This window comes from Eublepharis macularius, chromosome 12, assembly GCF_028583425.1.
Source record: "Eublepharis macularius isolate TG4126 chromosome 12, MPM_Emac_v1.0, whole genome shotgun sequence".
NCBI classification, from domain to species: Eukaryota; Metazoa; Chordata; class Lepidosauria; order Squamata; family Eublepharidae; genus Eublepharis; species Eublepharis macularius.
Genome location: NC_072801.1, coordinates 44,868,875 through 44,890,974, shown reverse-complemented (window position 1 = coordinate 44,890,974; position 22,100 = coordinate 44,868,875). Strand labels below are relative to the sequence as shown.

Genomic DNA, 22,100 nt, shown 5'->3' with positions numbered 1-22,100 from the left:
ATAAAAGGCGAGACGAGAGGCACAACACACTTCCCAATCATTCTACAAAGCGCGTGCGCATCTCCTTCCCATTTTCCTTCTCACTCCAACTCTAACTCGATGGCTCTGCCATTTTTCCCGCCCTTTCCGCCCATCACGGAGGATTTTTGTGGCGCATGCGTAGTGTCGCAGCCGCCCTTAAGTGAAGGCTGTGTTGTGACGACGTCACGGTAGAGTCCCGGATGTGTCAGGTCAGGGCGCTATGAAGAGACCACAAGGGGATGGCTGCGGCCACTGCATATCACTATCAGGTGAGGCGGAAGGGCCGATGGATGTAGCTTGCCACGGCGCAGGGTAAAGGGAGAGACATATAACGCCGGCGGGCGAAAAGTTGCAAAATAACGAGCCGAAAGGCCTGACGCAGGGAGAAGGGGCGGGGCAGAGGGAAAAAGCCTCGGGCGAGATGTGCGCATGCGCGCATGGCTGATTTGCTGGTCACAGCAGAAGCACATGCGCCCTCTTATTAAAGTCTGCGCAGGCGCCGTGTGGTGGAAACTGTTGGGGTGGGAGGAACAGGTGAAGTCCAGGGCACGCATGCGATGCAAAAGTTTTGTTGCATGCCGATCGTTTGCGCCTGCGCAAAGGCGACGGCAACAGCCACATCCTGCAGCTTCCGGGCTTCCTTTTCTCCACTTCCCACCCCTTTCCTGTTGCGCCTGCGCATAATGTTGCTGCAGGGGCCTTGCGGAATAATGATCCTCTGCAGCTGCGGAAGGGGGAAAGGGATTGGACGAGGGAGACATGCTGCCAAATAGTGAGCTTTGAGTGCTGTGGCTGCTTTGCACAAGGGGACAGGAAGAGGAGGAGGGGACCAAGCATGGTGGTGGAATGGGGAGGGGCATTTTTTATTATCCCCACCCACTTCACCTGCTTGGGTACCCGGTTTAGTCCTCCCTATCCCGATAGAGAATAAAGTGACAGAAGTTACTTACTGAGGCCAACAGGTAAGAATCACCCCCCACGACTTTTTTCGTGGAAGATGATAAAAATGGGTGGGAGAAATAGGCCTATATTCCCTATGGAATCAATGAAATTCTGCGTTGGTTGCCTCTGAACTGTAAAATCATGTGAAATGTAGAATAGCCCAGTACGCAGAGGCTTGAGTTTAAGTCTGAAATAAATTGTTTATCTATCATTAAGTATTGGGGAGGATGGCTGGTCACTCCTTGGGTTAAAAACACTGCCTTGACTTGTTTATGTTATCTCTATATTGGTAATCACTGTTTGTAACATTAGGATCAGGAGCTGGTGAATGAATGGCTTTTCAGTGTGAGGGGGTGAGTAGGGTGGACTAGAATGTTTAGGGGTTTCTTTCAACTGGAATAGTTCTAAAACTTGCTCTCTAACTCAGTTTCTTACAATTGTGGAATATCAGTTTCTTTGAATTTGTTGGAATACTTAAAGCATTTGAGATAGGTATGGCTAGAAATTTAATTAGTGTAGAAATAGAAACCCAATTTTCTTATTCTTCAGTTTTCATTCTTTTTCTGTATAAAGGTTATAAAGCATAGAAATCATTCTCTCTAAGGAGGGAATTGAGTGGGATGTACTGAGTCTGATATTGTGTGTGTGTGAGAGAGAGAGAGACAGAGGAAAAATGAAAGGTGTCAGTTAGTCTGCTGTTTGCTTAGCCACGTACTTAGAAATGGTCCAAGTTGATGAATAGGTGGAGTGGCTAGATTCAGTATATAATGGGCTGTTGCATAGGAAGAAGAATTTTTTTCAGGAGGAGCTTCACTTGCAATGAAATATTCTAGTGATGGGAAAAGACATACCTGCTGAATCTCTGTTTTGCTATACAGCTACTGAAGGCATAGGAGCTTATTGTCCTGTGTAGAATCTGGTAATGGTAATATTTTCAGATACAAGTGTAGTTTTCTCTTGTCATAGTTTCATTTGTTAACGTGTGTTTCTAGCTTACTGTTTGGTAGCACATGTACAGATTATTCAGACAAACCATATGAGTGAAATGTAGGAGGCAAGGACTGGAAAGAATAGCTGAATCAATGAGGAAAAAATGGAATTGGATCTGACAGTTATGAGGCTGCATCTTTCTTTTTAACCCATCTCACCTCAAGAGGCTGTATAACAATTTAAAATCAACAAGGCAGCATTTGGAGTGTAACTTACTTAATAGAATACTGCTAAAAGTGCATCCCTTACATATCCATGACCAGTTGTCTAAAGAAAGGATTGTGTTTCCTGTCCTAAGTATATTGAGACTTGAACTCTGATATTTGGAGGTGTATGAGGATATTTTGGTGGATGTGAAACTTTACTGCATACTCTTGCCATTAGTATATTGTGGCCCAGAGGGACCATAATAATTATTGGAAAAGAGATTAGCAGTTCAGGGAGCTCTGCTGGGCCAGCTAGGTCCAATAAATATTTTCAGTAAATATATGTATTGAGCGTTGATGGGCAGATGAGAAAACCAGAAAGGCAGTATTGCAAGCATTGAGATGTAATGGGTTGAAGGTGGGCGAGTGTCATGCCATATTACACTTCCACTTGTTTTACTGAGTGGTGAGGAGACTTCTGGGTGATGCTTTGCTACAGCCAGTGGGTATTCGCTGCAGCAAAGCATGTAGGGTGAAGGTGGTGGTGACAGATTAAAAGCAGGCTTATAAATAGCTTCTCACTTGATCACCTGTGGTGAATAAATAATCTCTAGGCAACTAGTAGGGAAGCATTCGTCATTTTTTCCTAACTAAAATAGCAGGTCATCTGTGGAAGCAACCAGCCTTGAGAGTGTAAAATTCATTTTTGGGGGAAAGGGGGTGTTTTTCAAGGAGGCCTTCACTTGGGGTTACTGTTTCTTGAGATCAGTTGTTTGAATGGTCCTAACAGAACAGATGAAAGGCACTTGGGTTGGTGGCGATCTTTCACCTTTATCCAGAATCACTGAAAGAAAAGAACGGGGACAGAGCAAGTTTTGATTTGGCTGGGGTAGAAACAGTTTCCCCTTTAGCATGTGACTGCAAGAGTTAAAACATATATTGTGTAGTACTTCTGGGTTTTGTGGGGTTGTACCATTTAAGATTGCAGATGGAGATCAAACATGTGAATTCTCTCCCATTTAAAATACTGCCATGTCAGACAGAATGCTTGGGGAAATCTCCTCCCTGCCCTTTTGTTTGGAATGTGCATGGAGAATTTCATGTGCAATATTCAAATGTTTGTTCACCATGTGCAGTTTAAAGTTATACCATCCAACAACAGATGCATCAGGTGAGAATTCTTCATGCCTCTTCTATCTCTGACTATTTTTGAGAGTAACAAAGCAGCCTCTTTTATAGAGAGTTGGTGGGTGTAAGATTGCTTCCTAGCTTCATTAGATCATTCTAATAGGATTTGCAGAGGAACCTGCATTTGCAAAGGTGCTGTGTCTCCCAAGGAAGGTCTGCCTCACACTTCACAAACAACTGTTTTAGTTGCGGGGAGTTTAACAATCCATACTCTCCCTTCCACAAAGTCTACTAAAATCTAGACCAATTACACTTGAAATTACTCTCCTCCTTCAGCTACAATGTTTAGTAATGTTCCATGCACCATGGTGGTTTATGCAATGGTTAAAGGCAGCTTGTAGGCGGTTGAGAGTCTTCAAATGCTCAGTGGCATTTGTAACATGGAAGAGACTTTGATTTTGCTTTCAACCCACTAATTTGTCAGAAATGATTAACTTGGATATATGTGAGAAGTTTGGTTAGTAAACATCTTTATGAGCTGCTAACGCATTTACAAGTATATTAGTGCTTTGCAGATAACACATTTCCTTTTTACTGCAGTGCTTGTATTGAAATCTCAAGGAAAGTGAATGTGTTACCTGTTGTTTAAAGTACATGTTCATCCTTTCTGCTATCAGTATATTAAATTCTCAACACAGACACATCTGTGGATACACATCTAGAGACTGAAGCCATGAATAGGCAAGACAAATCTTTCTATAAAGTTGAAAAAAAGATAAATGTTTGTATTGAACCTAAAAAAGTACAGTGGAAGTTACCCCTCCCCCATAATAGATGCAGCACCTGTACCTTTAAGAAGGGAGAGCTAAGTCAGGATTTGGGATATTGTAGTCACCAGTCTGATATGAGACTAATAATGTTACAAAAAGTGATGGTGAAATTATTACAATATGTATTATAGCTAGCTTCCTGACAATCTAATTTGCAATATTCCTCCAATTCTGTACCTGGATTTTAAAGATGCCTACTACCTTTTTCTACTCCATGTGTCTGACAAAGGGAGCGTTGACTCTCGAAAGTTCACACCCTGGAAATGTAGTTGGTCTCTAAGGTGCTGCTGGACCTGTAAGATGCTCATGTGACCTCTGTGGGCAAGAGTTAAGTTTTTTGAAAGAGGTGAATTGATAAAAATGTCCTTAGCTTATCAAACACAATTCTTTGGGTTTGCTAAAATTAGTGTGTTGGCAGTTTTCAGTGCTTTTTGTTTTTCCTCTTAAATTTCAACCATGTTAGGGAAGTACACACTGTGCTGTAAAAATTAAAAATGAACTTTTTCCCAATAAAATAATTACCACTTAACATTTTGAATTTGTTTGAATATAATGTTAAGTCATACTTGATCTGGCCTCCTTCCCCCAACATAATATTTCATTTTAAGTATTTGTTGTTATTGAGGCCATAAACTTAACACGGTATTCTTACAATTTGCTTAGTAAATAGAAGTTAAAAAGTGTGAGTTATGTGCCATCAAGTCACTTCCGACTTATGACAACCCTAAAGATCTCCAAAACTTCCTATCATTAACAGACTTATTCAGATCTTGCAAACTGGAGGACATGGCTGCCTTTATTGAGTCAAGCCATCTCACTTTGGGTCTTCCTCTTTTCCTACCACCTTCAACTTTTCCTAGCATTATTGACTTTTCCAAAGAGTATTGTCTTTTCAAGATGTGACCGAAGTATGATAGCCTCAGTTTTGTCATTTTATCGTCTAGGGAGAATTCTGGCTTGATTTGATCTAGAACCCACTTATTTGTCTTTTTGGCTGTTCAAGGTGTCTGCAAAACTCTCCTCCAGCACTACGTTTTAAATTAATTAGTTTTCCGCCTGTCAGCTTTCCTCACTGTCCGTTTTTCACATCTATACACAGTAATGAGGAATACCATAGTTTGGATTATCTTGATCTTGGTCCCCAGAGAGACATTCTTATCCTTAAGGATGTTTTCTAGTTCCATCATGGCTGCTCTTCCAAGTCTCAGTTGTCTTCTGATTTTTTTGGTTACAGTCTCCCTTTGGGTTGATGATTAAGTCAAGGAATAGAAACAATTTTATTTCCTTTGTTGTTAAAAGTGTAAAAATAAACATGCTAAATTGGTTCACACACTCTTTGTCAGATAGTTTTCTGGAAATTTTTTCAGTTCAAGTTTTTGTTGAAACTTGGTATCACTGCTGATGGAACCAGTGGTGCAAGAGCAGTGATGTATGTCCCATGTCCTAGAGGTGGTCAGATACAGGACTAAGTAAATATTTTTAGATGGCTGAGGGTAAGATTTGTCATGGCCTACAAATAAGGCAGCATACAAAACTTCTAAACTGTAGTCATGTTTCAGAACTGTATGCCACGCTTTCTGTTAGATTACCACCCTCCAATTCATACATTCCCATTTGTGTATTACAGTTGCATCTTGCTGTTTGTGATGCTTAATACTGACAGAGGGTGGAGCTAATCAAATTTGTATAAGTGCATTTGAAAAATGGGCTTAATCCGAAAGCGTGATGATTATCATGTTGATATTGATGCATCTAGAACAAGGTCCACACACATTTTTGTGTGTGACCGCTGTTGTCTCCATGTGAGGCTGCCATGTTCTTCAACTTAGCCTCTCTTGCCTTGGACAGATAACATTCTTTCATGGCAGGTGAAACATACAAGCCACTCCTTTGCATGTGGGTACATGTATGTGTGGTCTGGGGTACATCTGAGGGATCACAGTTCATTTGGCACTATAAGCGCCACCCTTTCTGTTACTCTCTGCTCAGCATGTCACTTGCAGATAGCTTTGGTCTTCATTATCGGACTGTGCTTATGCTCCCTGTTTTTAATCAGCAGCTGCTTGCTGTTTAGCTGATAACCCAATAGCTTCCTGTTTCCAGGTTTTGCTTTGGAACTAAGTTGACCCAGGAATGACATAGATCAGTAGTACTCACTCCACAGCTCGTAGAGAGCCACATTCGCAGTTAACATCAGCCATAAGAACCATGTTTACATCCATCCTGGGCATGAGGTCTGCATTTCAGGGAGGTTTGCAGTTTACCTGTTTTTCTGGTGGCAACTGTTTCAAGGTATGAGCCACCTCCCACTAGACAAGGACTTTACCCACTTTTCTGGAGCTTGTGGTTGGTGCTGCATTGGGGAACTGCTCAGAAGAGCCACAAGTGGCATGTCAAAGAGTCACTGAGTACATATCGCTGCCATAAGCATAGCCTGTAAGAAGAAGTTGTGTTGCATTCCCCCCCCACCCCCACCCCCCCAAAAAAAACTTGGGAAGAAATGTATAGGGGGAGTTTGACATGACTGGTTATGTAATTTTGTTCTGCAGGGAGGGAGTGTTGTTAGTTTAGCTCTCTTTAAAGTGAAATCCTAAGAAGAGTTACTCTAATCTAAGCCCATTGATTTCAGTGGGCTTAGACTGAGGTAGCTCTGTTTAGGATTTCACTGTTAAAGTCTCGAGTTATATAGACTTTTATAGTTCTCACAGATCTGAATTTACATGTGCAGGTGCTCATGTGGAAAGGGGAGGGAAGGTATATGGTAGAAATAATCTAGACACTGAATTTGCAATCTCATTAGCTCCTTAATTGTTTACTTGTAATACTACCAGTGAATTGTATGCTTGATGATATGATGTGAAATTGAGCAGCATGTGGTTCTCTGTGGAATTTTTATGCATCCTTGAGGCTGTTGTTGGAATTTTAACTCTAAGCTTTCAGTTGTTGTTTTTCTAGCTGTAACAGTGCTGGTTGTAAATTTTGAAAATAATAAAGGTGACAAATGATGAAGTGGAGACAAATTCAGAAAGAAGCCTGAGTCATGCCTTTTAACTCTCAGGGTTTTTCTATTCCAGGATTTTCCACCTCACACTCCTCAGTCTGGTGCGTATCATGAGAATAACAATTCTAGGGGAAGAACACTGTAGGGTGGGGATTCTTAAACATTATGTAATCGTATCCTTCTGAATTTAAGAACATAAGTAGAGCTCTACTGGATCAAACCAGTGGTTCATTTAGTTCAGTATTCTGTTTCACATAGTAGTCAAACCAGTTGCTCTGAAGGGCTATACAACTTACTAGCTATTCTATGTTAGTCCTGCATTAGAGCCTTTCTGGTGTTCTTGCTTTGCTCTTTATCTCCCACCCAGCACTTTCTGCTGCTGGCTTCTCTCTCTTTCTCTTCCCATCTAGGCTCTGAAGTAAATGAGGAGCTTGGTCAGGGACTTGAATTCCACATTTCCCTTGCAACAAGCCTTGCTGTAAAATTCTTGCTTTAGGAAGCCCTAAACTTTGAATGTTTATATAGCTCTCTTGTAAAGCTATGCACACATCTCTGTTTGGGAGAGGGTGGGAAGTGTGGAAGAACATTGCCAAAGGCAAGCGTCAGATCAACATCAACCTATTATATCAAGAGCTGTATTCATAATAATAATAATTGGCATTTATATAGCATCTTTGCACTGTTCCAGGCATTTCACCTACATCTGTAATCTTTAACCAAACCCTAAAGTTTGGCTATCTTATGTCTTTCTGATGCATATTCATATACTTGGACGGTGTAGTGAGGACAATATAACTACAGAAAAGCTAAGCATGGCTGAACTTTATAAGTGCCTGGATAGGATAGTGCCTGGGAGCCCAAGATAAGTTGCTTGAACTGGTATGGAAGTGATATATTAATTGAATACAAATTCTTGGGCCTTTAGACAAGGCCTTGACAAATTCTCTTCGACTTTAGGAGCCACTCCCAACGTTTAGGAGCCAGACTTATATTTCAGCCAGCAGAGTTTTATATTATAATGACAATGCTTTCTAATTATTGCCACAACAAAACTTAATCCTAAACTCTTTGCAGTTGCTTGCTATTTTTTAAAGCTATGACCAAAGTTTTGTAGTGTATATATAAATATGGGGTGATTCTGGTTGTCATCACCGCAAAAAGCTACCCCCTCTCCCTCACCTGTATAAGCTTTGTACTTCTACTGAGAATCACCAAGAGGGCCTTACAATAAATTACTGATGAAAATCCTAGTGGCACAATAAAATTTTGAGGTGCTCTGGTGCCTGGGATTGGTCAAGTCCTGCTCTAGACCATGGGGGCAATTAACTCTTCCCTGCTAAGAAAAGCTCATATTTTTAGGATTCCAAATGGCCCACACAAAACACGCAGCTGTCCACTTAGGAATGGCTTGAATTACTTTGTCCATTTCTAGCTTTTAATCCATAAATTCAGTGCTGCTGGTTTTCAGGAGTTTCTGGTGTTGGTTCTAACCAAGTGGAGAAAATTTCTATTTTTGTTCCTAATTTTGCATGATACATTTTTCTAATAATATGACAAGCCTGGACAAAAATCCAGTGGAACTGTCAGTGAAGAAGCCTTCTTACAGAGTAAGGCCAAACATCTTTTTGTTCCTTTTGAGAACATTGAGTGGTGGTGATGTCGGTCTTGACTCATACTAGTTTTATCCTGGCTAGAAAGCAGTTTGCAAAGATTATGTGCTCTGAGTTCTTACTCTCCTTTTTTCTGTATTTGGATGCTTCTAGTTGTAAAGAGTTTGGAGTCTTGGAGTTGTAAAGAGTTTGTGCAAGGGTTTAACAGTTTTCTAATTAGTGTGGGGGAAATCAACCTGAGCTACTTGATTGGACACATGGCTTGCCCTGTTCTAAGGGCTTGTGCAAGTTGCTGCAATGTTGTATTCTGAAAGCACTTGCTTTCTAAACTAGAGCCAAGTCCCCCAAGCACTTGGCACTGTCTCTTATGTAAATAATTCTCTCCTGTCTTAAATTGGCCCTCCCCACCTCTACTCCTTCACTCTACAATACAGAAAAAGATAAAAGTCCATTTAGTTGACTCTTAATTGTGGTGATGATACACAATGAGAACTGTGATAATATTTCATCCCAGGGAAGCCAAATTGGATAGTCCCTTGATAAGTACTAGTTAGCAGTCAGCTGGAACAAAATGCTGTTTAATTTAGATTAACTTGTCCAACTGTGAGGGCTTGAGCTCAGGTAATGGCACTTAAAATAAAACCCAGGTGTAAAATAAAACCCAGTTGTAAAATAAAGTCACCTCTCATCTAGCTGGTTTTAATCTCCTTGCTGGCCTTCCTGCCTGTTTTATTTTCCTATCTTCCATTCAATTCTGAATGCCTCTTGTCAAATCTTTCTCCAGTTGCTGTGATTGTATATCCATTTAAAACATAAACCTACAAATAAAACATCTGCATCATCAATAAAAAAGTTTAAACTATAACCAATAATATTTATTTCATTTAAACCTGGCCTTTCTCCAATGGAGATCCAAAGCGGCTTACATCATTCCCTTTCCTCGCAACAACCCTGTGAGGTAGGCTAGGCTGTGTGTGAGTGAGTGAGTGAGTGAGTGAGAGAGACTGAGTGTGACTGGCTCGTGGTCACCCAGCAAACTTCCATGGCTGCATGGGGATTTGAACCTGGGTCTCCCAGATCCTAGTCTGATACTTCTGTCACTTCACTAGACAGGGTCTCTTAATATAATGAAAATGGCTGGCTCACAAAAAAGCCTCCATTAATAATAATGCCTTTCTTACTGACACTTACCACATAAAACGCTGTCAGAGCCCTTTGTATTCTGTAGTCGTTTAAATAGCCTCAAATGCCTTGCTGCACAGAAAGCACATCAGAAAGCCCTTCCTTGGTTTGAATGCTGTTCTTCAGTGAGAGGAGAGCAGCTACTGAAAATGCCTGCGAAGCAGCAGCAGTGGATTGCACCTATCCATGTGTAGGAGTGGTAGAAAGCATTGCTGTGCCAAGCAGAGCTGCAGCAATCGGATCATACTGGGAGAGGCAGTTCTTCAGATGTGGGGGTTCTGGGCCATGAAGAGCTTTAAGATAAGCCCCAACTTTAAATCAGATCCAGAAACAAATTAGCAACGAACTCCAGGAACACAAAATGGGATTTAAATGCTCCTGGCAGCTAGCCCCAGATAACAAGCCTTTCTGCTGTATTTTGTGTGAACTGAAATTTGTGTTGCCTATCTTCTAAGGAGTTCAGGGTGGTATATTCATGATTCTTCCCACCTCCTTCATTTTATCCTTGCAACCATCCTGTGAAGTGGAGCAGGCCACCAAAGTTAATGGCTGTGTACAGATACTCAATCCTAGCAACCCTGACTCCTCCGAGCTGATCAGAGCTTGGGGCCTAAGCAGTGTCGGCCATGGTTAGTACTTAGATGGGAGACCATCAGGGGAAACCGGGGTTGCTATGTGAAAGAAGACAATGGCAAAAAACCTCTGCTCATCTCTTGCCTTGGAAACTCCGTGTGGGGTCACCATGAGTCGCTGTTGCTTGACTTAATTATTATTGTTTACTCAGTCCTAGTCTGGTGGCATTCTAACCGCTGTTCCCACATAGGCTATGGGTGTGCTGTACCTCCTCTTGGTACCTTTTGCTGTGCTTCCCCCTGTGCTTGAAAAAAGCCTCTGCCTCCTCTCTCTCTCTCTCTGTCTGCTTCCACCTCTCCCTTCATCCAATTATTTAACAAAACATTTTCTGAACAATGGGGTCCTTGCCTTAATTTGTCCCTCTGCTGTCACCTGAATCTCCTTTCCCAGCCCTTGCTACACTCTTATCTGTCTGTGAGTTCTCCCTTCTGCCTCTGCCTTGTCTAACATAATAGACTATAAGCTCTTTTGTCAAAGACTCTGTTCCATACACCACAGAGCAGCCTGACTCTGAATGAATGTGCAGTGGTAGTAATAGGTTATAGCTTCTCTGCATTCACCGCAGACAGATGTGGCAATCTTGTGCTATTCATTTTGCATCATGTTAAGAGCGATGAATGATCTACTTCCACCACTTTTTTCTTCCACCCCCTTTCCCTATGTAAGTCTGAGGGCAGGGCCTCAGCAAGTGCCCTTGCTATCTGAGGCTAGATGGGTGGCAACCCAAGGAAGGGCTACATTGATTGCAGACCAAAATTACGGAATTCCCATCCTGTGGAAATTAATCTGTCCTCCTTTATCATTGTCTTCCTCCAGCAAGTGAAGACTCCTATTTTATTTAATGCACTGATCTTCCTCCTTTTTACATAATTGTTTAATTGTTGTTTTTAATCATTTTCATAGTATGTATGTACTTTTAAAAGCTTGCTTGAATGGTTTTTATTGTTTGCCTCCCTGGAACATTAAGTTGGGCGGAAAGATGGTTTTTCTTTTTTGTGGAAGCGGGGAAATGCTGGGTTCAGGTGCAAAGCAGAGTGGCAGATTGTCCTGGGTCAGGGTCAGGGGACACTAGAAACCAGCTGGGGGCCCAGAACCTGGTAGGGATTGTAAACTGGTGCGGAGGGACTTGTTGGAATCCTCAGATGAGCATTTTAAACAGCTACACACTTGCTAGTGTTTATACCTTCAACTTTCAAACCTGGGACTGTTACTGGGACTTGCTAGGAATATAGGCTTTCTGTAGCTATATTTCCAGTCCCAACCTTTCTTTGTGGCAGAACAAAGGGTTGGATCCAGTCTAAAATGGGAGTTTACTCTGATTCAGGGTGGACTTGATTTAAATCGAATAGATTTAAATCACGATTTAAATCACTATTCAGTAAGACTAGATAAAGACTCCTCACACTTAGCTTCTTGTGCAGATCTATTCCACTCCCCAACAATTCATTGAATTTTTTGAAACTTAGCACTTAAGAGGTAAGGGGTTGGTTCTGTGTACAAAGGTTTGCAAAGAAACAGTGGGATTAAGATCCTTTTCTCAACTGTGTATGTTTATTTTGCTGTGAAGAAGAGACATGTGATCTCTGCAGACACAAATTCACAGTTTTGAGAACTGTAAAACCAAGCATCTGTGGTAATATCTTCTAGATAGAAAAATTGCCCAATAATCTTACAGAAACCTCTGGAAGAGCATGATGTTGTGAATGGATTAATGGAATTCATTTACCAAAAAATTTAAACATTGCATGAATATACAGCCTCATGCTGCACAATTAAAAACTAATCCTTATTTCATGATGATAACCTTTGGACTATAATGTATCTTAAATAGAAAACTATCTTTAGATAGATTTTTCCTTAAAAATATTTTATTTAAAATATCCGATTTAAATTAAAAAAAAATTTAAATTAAAAAATCAGATTAATTTTTTTTTTAAAAAAATCATTGATTTTTATCCACCCTGCTCTGATTCTCTCTTCCCATTGTAGACTTTCCTCTTATCATTCATTAACATCTTCTGTCCCCCAGGACCAGCAGTTCATAGCGATTATTGGCTGCAGGGCGCACACAATAATTTTCTCTTTGATGTAAAGGTTAGCCACTAGATTTGCTGGAGGAATTCTGAGACAAGGGAGCAAGGGGTGGCCAAAGCCCGGTTTTCTCTTCCCCAAATGACCTGCTGCCAAGGCCTATTACTCCAGATACTCAACACACCCCTTTCCTTCTGGGCTTGACAACAGAGGAGACTTCCCGCCAGCTGATAACATTCTGAGTGATTCTGCACATGTTGGATAATGCACTTTCAATGCACTTTATCAATCGTTTGAGATGGATTTTTTGTTCCACACACGAAAATATCCGTTCCAAATGATCTATAATGAGGATTGGAAGTGCATTATCCAATGTGTATGGAATCACTCTCTGGTTAATTTTTGTTTAAAATTTGCAGTCTGTGGCTTAGATTCTATACTACTTGAGAAATGAAACTTTCTGACCTCCTGCTGCAGCCGTCTATGCCCCCCTCCCTGGAGAACCCTGCCTCCTGGGGGTTAGTGGTCCTCTTGGAATAGTGTGGGGTGAACTGCGGTTTGCAGTGAGAGAGTGGAATTGGTGAAAATTATGCCCCAATTCTTTCCCACTATTGGAAGTGTCATCTGTTTGTGGAAAATGTAGTTAGGATCCAAGTCTATATTGCTGGAAAACTTTTTTTGTTAGTAAACATGAAGAAAAACTTAGTATAATGTAGTACTATTAGCCCTCTGTCCAAAACTAGTGTTTCTCAGAAAACTACCAACTTTCAAATGGACATAATTGAATCACAGTCAACTTAAAGGATCCATGTGCATCTGTTGAGGAAGCTGTTCTGTAATCTCACATGAATCTCAGACCGATGACATCTAGGTACTGGACATACTACCACTGAAAAACTGGAAACTAAAGTATGGTCTTTTTCTCTGCTGGGTCAAGGCTGTTGAGGCACACACGAGAACATGCAGGACTCCGTATATACATAAGCTGCTGTTTCATTCAGTGAGAGAGGGGCTGCTCTGTGACACTGAAGTGAATGGGGCAGCCCCTGTTCAAGCAGAGTTCCTTGTGTGCATCAGAGCCTGCCAAATCCTGTTTTAGGGCCTGTGTTTAATTTTGGACTCCATAACCACTTCTGTGCCAGAGCAGTACATTGCTTGTGACAGCTGAGCATTTGTTGTTTATCTTGTGCACCCATTTATTGTCTCTCTGTTGGGCTGGAGCTGTTCATAATGTTATGCAACTTTGAATTGTTTCCTCCCTTCCCTGGGTTTCTGATTTTCCCTTTATTGCTAGAATCTTTTTTAAAAAAAAATGTGCTGGAAGTAGTTGTATGGTGTTTCTGTAAAGAATCCATAATGGTAAATATTAAATGCTGCACTTTTGAGGTGATGGATGTTAACCTTCATTGTCTGTTTTCTGTATGGTCCTACATGGGACTGTGCATGTGCAGGCCTGCCAATCAGTGAGGTTTTTATAGCTAAAATCTGCTAGGGGGCGCACGTCTCTCCACTGCGCATGTGTGGCAGTTCCCGCTGAATATACCACCAGGAGACTGCCCTCACCCTCAGTTCCTTCTTTGCCACTGGCCAGGGAGGTTCTTTGCTTCTGCTCTGCTGTGATCAAATCCCCAACTTGGATCCAATGTCCTTTGACCCAATAGACCACTTTGGTTCCAACAGCTACTGATACATCTTGGAGTTGACAGTGACATCACACGCTCGAGACACAGAGCCTCCCCAAGATTCTTTGGATACGACAACTACTATCAACTTTGCCCTTGAGATCAGAACTGACTCTGGCACCAAGAAGAAAGTTGAAGAAGAGGTGCTCAGATCTGACCGCTACTCAACCCTAGGATCTGATGGTTTCGGATCCGAAAACCGTGGAACTGAGAGCCGTGAGCCAGTTGAGAGCAACACCAGAGGGTGTAAGTCAAGGTGACCCTGAATTTCTGGAGCCTCCGAGAAAGAAGACCAAGAAGACAAAGCACAAGGAGAGACACGAGCAAGTCGAAAGCATCATAACTGATAGACCTTGAACACCGTCATTCTACTCTAGGTCACCCTTGTATCACTCCTTGGCTGAGGAAGGGGAATTTGAAGAAGGGATCTCTACAGAACTGCCCTGGACAAAGGGCCACAATGAAAAGCAACCCTGCTGCTCCCATGTATACCGGGACTGGCAAGAACAACATATTCCAGTTCTAGATACGGTCTCGAACTGGGCGGGCCTTACGGATCCCACTCTATAGCATCTGCCTTAGACAGCTTTGACCAACCAAGGGGCTCCAAGATGCAATACGAGATCTCAAAATTATCCCTCTCTTACCAAACATCAGAGTCTGACCGGGAAGGGAGCCCAAGCCCTGCATCCAGTTCCTCACCAGATGAGGCCGTGATGGGAACAGGACAAGTCTTTCTACAGACAATTACTGTCTGTACTCAGAACAAATGATTAGAATGGCATGCTCTGGATATTGAGATATCAGCAGTGGACCCAATGCTCAAGGACAAGGTCCTACAATATCTCTACTTTGGGAATACAACCAATTTGACCTTCCCATGAGATTCTAATCTGCAGAACCGGGTTTGATTCCCCACTCCTCCACTTGAAGCCAGCTGGGTGACTTTGGGTCAGTCACAGCTTCTAGGAGCTCTCTCAGCCCTACCCACCTCACTGGGTGATTATTGTTGTGGGGATAATAATAACATACTTTGTAAACCACTCTGAGTTGGTGTTAAGTTGTCATGAAGATAAGTATATAAATCGAATGTTGTTGTTGTTATCAATTCCATCTGTGAGAAACCAGTTTCAAGTCTATCAAGTCTTTTTATGGAACCACATTTTTGGTTTCATCGAAAAAATACCTGATGACCAGAAACCTCTGGCCAGGAAGTTGTCGAAGCCCTGAAGTTGTCGAAACAACAAATCAATGCAAGGCCCTCTGCCAGAATGCTCGCATCATCAATAGTGCCCAGAAGGCGTGCCTGGCTACGCACTACAGTGTAACCGCTTGAGACGAGGGCCAAAATTGAGGATTTGCCATTTCTTTTCCTCTAAGACAGATAGCTCTTTCTCACTGAAAAAGAAAGACTGCTTGCTCGTATAGAGTAATCCCTCCAAAACAACAACCTGCTCAATGGTACTAGTACTGCCCACAGCAGCCGTATAAAAACAAGCACTACTGCTACCAGCCATATCAAGTGTATCCTCACTATAATAACATAACATAACATTCGATTTATATACCGCCCTTCAGGACAACTTAATGCCCACTCAGAGCGGTTTACAAAGTATGTTATTATTACCCCACAACAATCACCTGTGAGGTGGGTGGGGCTGAGAGAGCTCCAGAGAGCCGTGACTTGCCCAAGGTCACCCAGCTGGCTTCAAGTGGAGGAGCGGGGAATCAAACCCGGCTCTCCAGATTAGAGTCCCATGCTCTTAACCACTACACCAAACTGGCTCTCTCACTATTCACAGGACAGACAGCCCCAGTCCCAACAAGGGCAATACTCACGCAGACAATCTACTAATAGGTCTCGCCAAGGGCAGCAGATCTCACTGGGTAAAGAGTCCCAAGGTCAGCAGAAACAGTTTTGACTAGGAGTAGAACAACCTGTCAGTTTTGGGAACAGGCTGACTAAATACTATGCAGTCTGGACAAATATTATTTCAGATACTTGAGTGTTAAAAGTTGTTGATTATAAAACTGGGTTTTTCAGTTACCCGACTCCGAGTCTTCCTGATTCTTCCCAAAATGTCTGTTCAGACAAATTACAAAGAAATTTGGCAGAACTACAAAAGAAAGGGGCAATAGAAGGGGTCCCAACCAGCAAGTCCCTATGGGGATTTTACTCTGGAATGTTCCTGGTGGCTAAGAAGGACGATGGTGTCAGACCTATATTAGATCTCAGAGGTTTGAACAAGCATATACACGTCTGGAAGTTCAGAATGGTAACACTTAACATGGTGTTACAACTGCTTCCGTTTAGCTTTTGGTTTGCAGTCTTAGATCTGAAAGATGCGTGCTTCCATATCTCTATCCACCCTTCGCATAGAAAATTTCTGAGGTTTATCTATAATGGCAGTATCTTCCAGTACCAGGTACTTGGTCTGTCCTCAGCACCAAAGGTATTTACAAAATGTAATACTGCAGTGGTGGCTTATTTGAAGAAAGAAGGATGCTCAATATACCCCTATCTCGACGATTGGCTGATTTCAGCCTCGTCTAGTGAGATGTTGGAACCTCATGTGCGCTTTGTGATTGATACCTGCAAACAGTTAGGTCTGGTAGTTAACATCAAGAAATCTGCGCTTGTCCCCTCTCAAAGGGCACAGTTTATAGGGGCTATCTTGAGTAGTGTGCCTAATAGAGGCTTCTTACCTCAGGAAAGAGCAAACAGGATTAAGAATATAGTGAGACACTTTACCCTCTGCAGGTTCAATCAGCCTTGACCATTCAGACCCTTCTGGGATTCATGGCTGTACTACAGTGGTTACACCTATGGCTAGATTACATATACATAATCTGCAGTTGTGGTTCTTATCTGCCCATGACTTTGAAACGCAGAGACAGAACAAAAAATATACAATACCTAGGGCAGTGATTAAATCACTGGAATGGTGGAGGGATGATAACCACCTCTTAGCAGGAATTAGAATTTGGGTCTTCACAAGTGGAGGTAACTATATCCACAAATGTGACAAAATTGGGTTGGGGCGCCCACTGTGGTTCACTCAGCACTCATGGGAAGTGGCTGAGACATGAAAAGGAATTACATATCAATGCCCTTGGATTGAGAGCCATTTGTTACGCCCTTATCACATTCACAGATATCGTAACTCAGAAGAGGGAACAGGTACTGACCAGCAGTTGTACCGTCATGTTTTATTTGAACAAACAGGGGCCACCACCTCCAGAGTACTTTGCGAAGAGGCAATAATCTGGGAATGGGCATTGGAATGAAACATTATCCTGCAGGCTGTACATATACCGGGCACTACAAATGTAGCAGCAGACAGATTAAGCAGACTAAACACAGACAATCACGAGTGGTCTCTAAAAACCACATATTTAGTACAGGTGTTCCAGGAGTGGGGATACCTGGATATAGACCTATCTGCTAAAGAAGGGAAGCAGAAAGTGCCAAAGTTCTGCTGAAGAGGAGGCATAGGCCAGAACTCTAGGGGATGCCTTCCAATTACCCTGGAAGGGACATCTCTTCTACACCTTTCCTCCTACTTCCCTAATTGCCAGAACAGTCAGCAACATACCGAGAGACACACCAGATATAATTATGATAATGCCATACTGGCTCAGACAACTTTGGTTCCAACACATGATGCACCTGTCCAAGGGCTCCCTATTTCACTTTGGGTCAGAACCAAACCACCTCAGCAACAACAGGGTATGGTATCATGACCTACCCAGACTGAGACTGACAGCTTGGCACATAATAGGACAAGAACACTATCTGATAGAGTAATAGAAGTCATCCTTAACTCTAGAAGAGAAAACACTAGGAAGTCTTATGCATTCAAATGGGAAAAAATTGCACCTTGAAAAAGTTTCCTTTCTTGTAGCTATTATGTCCTCAAAAAGGGTGAGTGAGCTGGCAGCTCTAAGATCCGACCCTTCTTTTCTGCAGGTACATCAAAGTAAAATGGTTCTAAGACCTTGTCTCAAGTTTAGATCCAAGGTGGTGAGCCAATTCTATTTGTCCCAAGACATAATACTGCTGGTATTTTCCCCAACACCTTCATCTAGTTCACAGAGAGCCCTACATACACTTGATGTGCACAGAGCTATTTTGTTCTTTCTAGATCGCACAGCAGCATTTAGAAAAGACAAACATTTCTTCATTTGCTATGCTGGCCTTAGAAAAGGAAAGGCAACTACAGCACAAACCATAGCAAGATGGGTAACACTAGCCATCAAAACATACTACACGACAGCACACTTACCTTGCCCCTTAGAGGTGAAGGCACATTCCGTGAGATCCCAGGCATTGTCCACAGCTCTGATGAGAGGAGTGCCCATATGTGTCATCTGTAATGCAGCGACTTGGTCCTCTGCAGATAAGTTTGCGAAACACTGCGTCCTGGATGTGATGGAGAGGAGAGAATCAGCATTTGGACAGGCTGTACTACACTCAGTCTTCCCGTAAAGAGACACACCCACCTCCAGGGTAAGAAGCTTGTGAGTCTCCCATGTGGGACTGCACAGAAGACTGACAATGAAAACAGTTGTACTCACCATAACTGTTGTTCATGGATGTCTTCTGTGCAGGCACACACACCCTCCCTCCTGCCCTGCTGTGCCTCTTCAATACTTACCTGTTGGGCTGGTGACTGAGGAGAAACTGAGGGGGTGCCGGCTCCTGGTGACATATTCAGCAGGAAATGCCATGCATGCACAGTGAAGAGACGTGCGCTCTCTAGCAGATTTTAGTTATAAAAACCTCACCGATCAGCAGGCCTGTGCATGCACAGTTCCATATGTTCCTGCACAGAAGATGTCTATGAACAACAGTTATGGTAAGTGCATCTTTGTTTTCCGAAGATCTTTCAGTCTGTCAAAAGATAGCATTTTGGGTTTTGGGTACTGGGATGCATACTTTCCCCCCATGAGTTCTGTGTCTTTAGAGAGATCCTCCTTCGCATATGAAACAAGGTACGCTTATTTAAAAATATACCCACCTTTCTCCCGAGCATCTCAGGACCTAAGGCAGGGTCCTTCTTTCCTAATCATCAAGGTTAAAAAGTTTCAAATTTTCAAAGCAATTTAGGCAGGATGTTGGTGTAGTGCTGTTGCTTTCAATTTCTTTGGTTTATCCCCCACCCCAGCTAACTTTGCTCTGACAATTCACCTCTCTTGAAGAATCTGCGCAAGTATCATCTAACCACCAGTATCCCAGAGCATCCAGAAAGTGTTGCTGCTGGATTCTGTGATAGCTACTTTAACAGAGAAATGAGAAGATACATCTGAGTAGTCTTTACCCTCATGCATGCACATTCTTCTATTTTTTGTTATGCATTTGCTTCTCATTCTAAGGTAGCAGTAGCTGTCTTCTAAAGGACATGACTCCAGTAATGTTAAAGGAAAGCATTAGCAGCAATTTTCCATTCTGGCCTGTTAAATTATCTGTCTTAGAAATGGCCTGGTCGTCTTTTCAGCATGTTGTTTTCCTTTGGCTTCTTTTACAGTTTGATGCTCAAACTCCTTGCCCTTTTTTTTCATCTGTTCACATCATTCCTCCTAATTACCGGCTGAGCCTCTTTCTTCTGCCGTACTGGTTCTATTGTCTCTTTCCCATTAGTGCCTTTGCACCTTCCCATTATCCGTGGAATATGCCATCTCTCATTTCTTGTGTATGCTCCCCCCACCAAGTCTCCTAACACCTATTTATCTTATTAAGGATTTCACATTATGGGTAATTTCTTAGTCTCTGGAGCAGGCAGATCACAAATCCAATTCCCTCTTGCTAATATTCCATGGGTCCAGCTAACTGCGTGCGCTAGGTATTGGAGGTTTGCCTATTTATTTTGTTCCCATCTCAGAAGCTTGGTCTCTCAGACTAAACCTAATGTGAAAATTATACATAATCAATTACAGTTAATGGCTGGGTGGTAATGGTTTGTTCTAATTGCTGCTCCACCAGTTGAGCTATAAGATTTACCATATGCGGGTGGGAGGATCTTAAAATTCATGAGAAATTAGAATTAAATCAATGATTGATACAGTGAATCCATACCTGTTCTGTGCCCAGAGTGAACCTTGGAATATGTGAAGTAACAATAAGGGAATTCCTCTGTGTATATACTGAATAGCTGTGTTCACCACTGAGTAACTACCGCTAGCCCCTCAGATCTTCTGAGACTTGAGAGAAGGGTTTCCAGGTCAGTGTGCCTTCCAGGCATGCTTAACTCTAGATATTTCTCTTTTTACAAATGAAACACTGCTGCCCTCTTCCATCTTCATCCATTTTATTAAAAAATCTCTTCATCTTTTTAGTTGGAATATGGACATGTGTAGCCTCTACTAAAAGATACTTACATCCTGTGTTTTGGCCTGAATCTAGGTGATAACATAGCAGATTTCATATTTGTCTCTTGGATCATGGAGAAAAAGTGCTTCTTTTCCCAGCTTCTCATTGGATATATCTTTGAGAGGAAATTTATTCATGCACTATGAATACAGATTTTTTTCTCCATGAAACATGGAATATTGAATGCGTTTGTATTTGTGTCTCCTGCTAAAACAAGGTGATCTCTCAGCCTTTTTTTCAGGTACTGTTTCTTTTCTACAGGGACCTAGTATGTAATCTGCTGGTCTTGCGTGTTCTGTTTGCTCTTTTGCAGGAGAACATAGCATGGGACACGATCCACAAACCCAAGAATGTAAATGTTTAGGCATAATTAGCAGACTCCACTCCCTTTAAGAAGTCTAGATTTAATTAAAATCAGGAACCGCACATACAAGTACAGAAGGATGCCAGTGGGATTAAATAGCTGGGCCAAAAAGGCAAGAGGGCTTTCTTTCAAAGCCTTTGCTAACATTAAGGAAGAAACCCAAGAGAATATTAATGCTGGCAAACCAATAAAAATTTACCATAAGAAAATAAGAAGCTAAAACAGTTTCAAAAATAGTGTCATAGAGAATCAGTTGTGTATACACATGGCTTCCTTATGCTGTTTGAAAAGGCTAAGCATGAAAATAAATGTTAAAACCAGAGCATGTTTTAAAGGTAAAAATATCAGCTCTCCTTAGATTCAGAGTTGGAGATGGCCTGGGCTTCCCTCTTCCGGTGTATTTAATCCTTCCAAAGAGCGCCAGTTTCTGTGGCTTATAGGCACTGCTTAGAGCCAAGCTACAACTGACGCCTGACACGAGGAGGACACGTGTCAGTTTCCCGAAAGTTTTGACGGGAAGTGTAGGCGTCTTAACTGACGGCCACTGCCAGCTCAGCTCCTTCCCAGCCTGGCTCACCTCCCCAGGGGGGAGTGGGGGTGTTTGCTCCTGTCTGAGAGCCAAGGTCTCAGAACTGCGCGGCAGGCAGTGGGCGTTTAAATCTCCAGAGCCGGCCCTGGACCCAGGGGGCGGGCCATCCAAAGGGTGCAAAAGGCAACACCGTGCTGGAGAGACCAACTCTCTGGGGAGAGGGTGTGTGGGATTGAGCCTTTCGGCCGAGCACCAATGCTAGGTAGTGGGCCGTGGCATAGTCGAAGCCACGCACACCCAGCCCCACTCCCTGTTTGGTTGCCTCAGGGTAAAGCTGGCACTTGTGGCACCAGCTGGCTCCCTGCGCCATGCCACCTGGGATAGCCGGGGATGGGCGTGTGCTGTCCTGGCTGCACCCCGCTGGGCCCTGCAGCCGTGCCACGAAAGGCACATGGCGGGTGTGCGGGGCTCCAGCTGGACCATGGCCCACTACATTGCCATGGAGAGGGTGCGTGGCCCAGATGGAGTGCAGGCAATGGTCCTGTCTCCTGGCTGGCCTCCCGCCCCGTGCTACCCCGGCTCGCCCTGGCAGAGGCAGGAAGTGCCTGGAAGGGGGGGGGTCTGAAGGCAGGGAAACCCTT

At 42.7% G+C, this 22,100-nt stretch overlaps 1 protein-coding gene across 2 annotated transcripts in view; it reads left to right on the top strand.

The window, feature by feature from the left end:
* The first annotated feature begins 216 nt into the window (after window positions 1–216).
* Window positions 217–22,100, top strand: part of SPOP (speckle type BTB/POZ protein) — a 68,921-nt gene continuing 47,037 nt past the window's right edge. Inside the window, exon 1 of one of the 2 annotated variants that reach the window (XM_054995331.1) lies at window positions 217–290. The gene's annotated coding sequence lies outside the window, so the exon portion shown is untranslated. Of the gene's footprint in view, window positions 291–742; window positions 984–22,100 lie in introns of those variants that run through there. The other variant, XM_054995332.1, reaches the window with a different exon arrangement.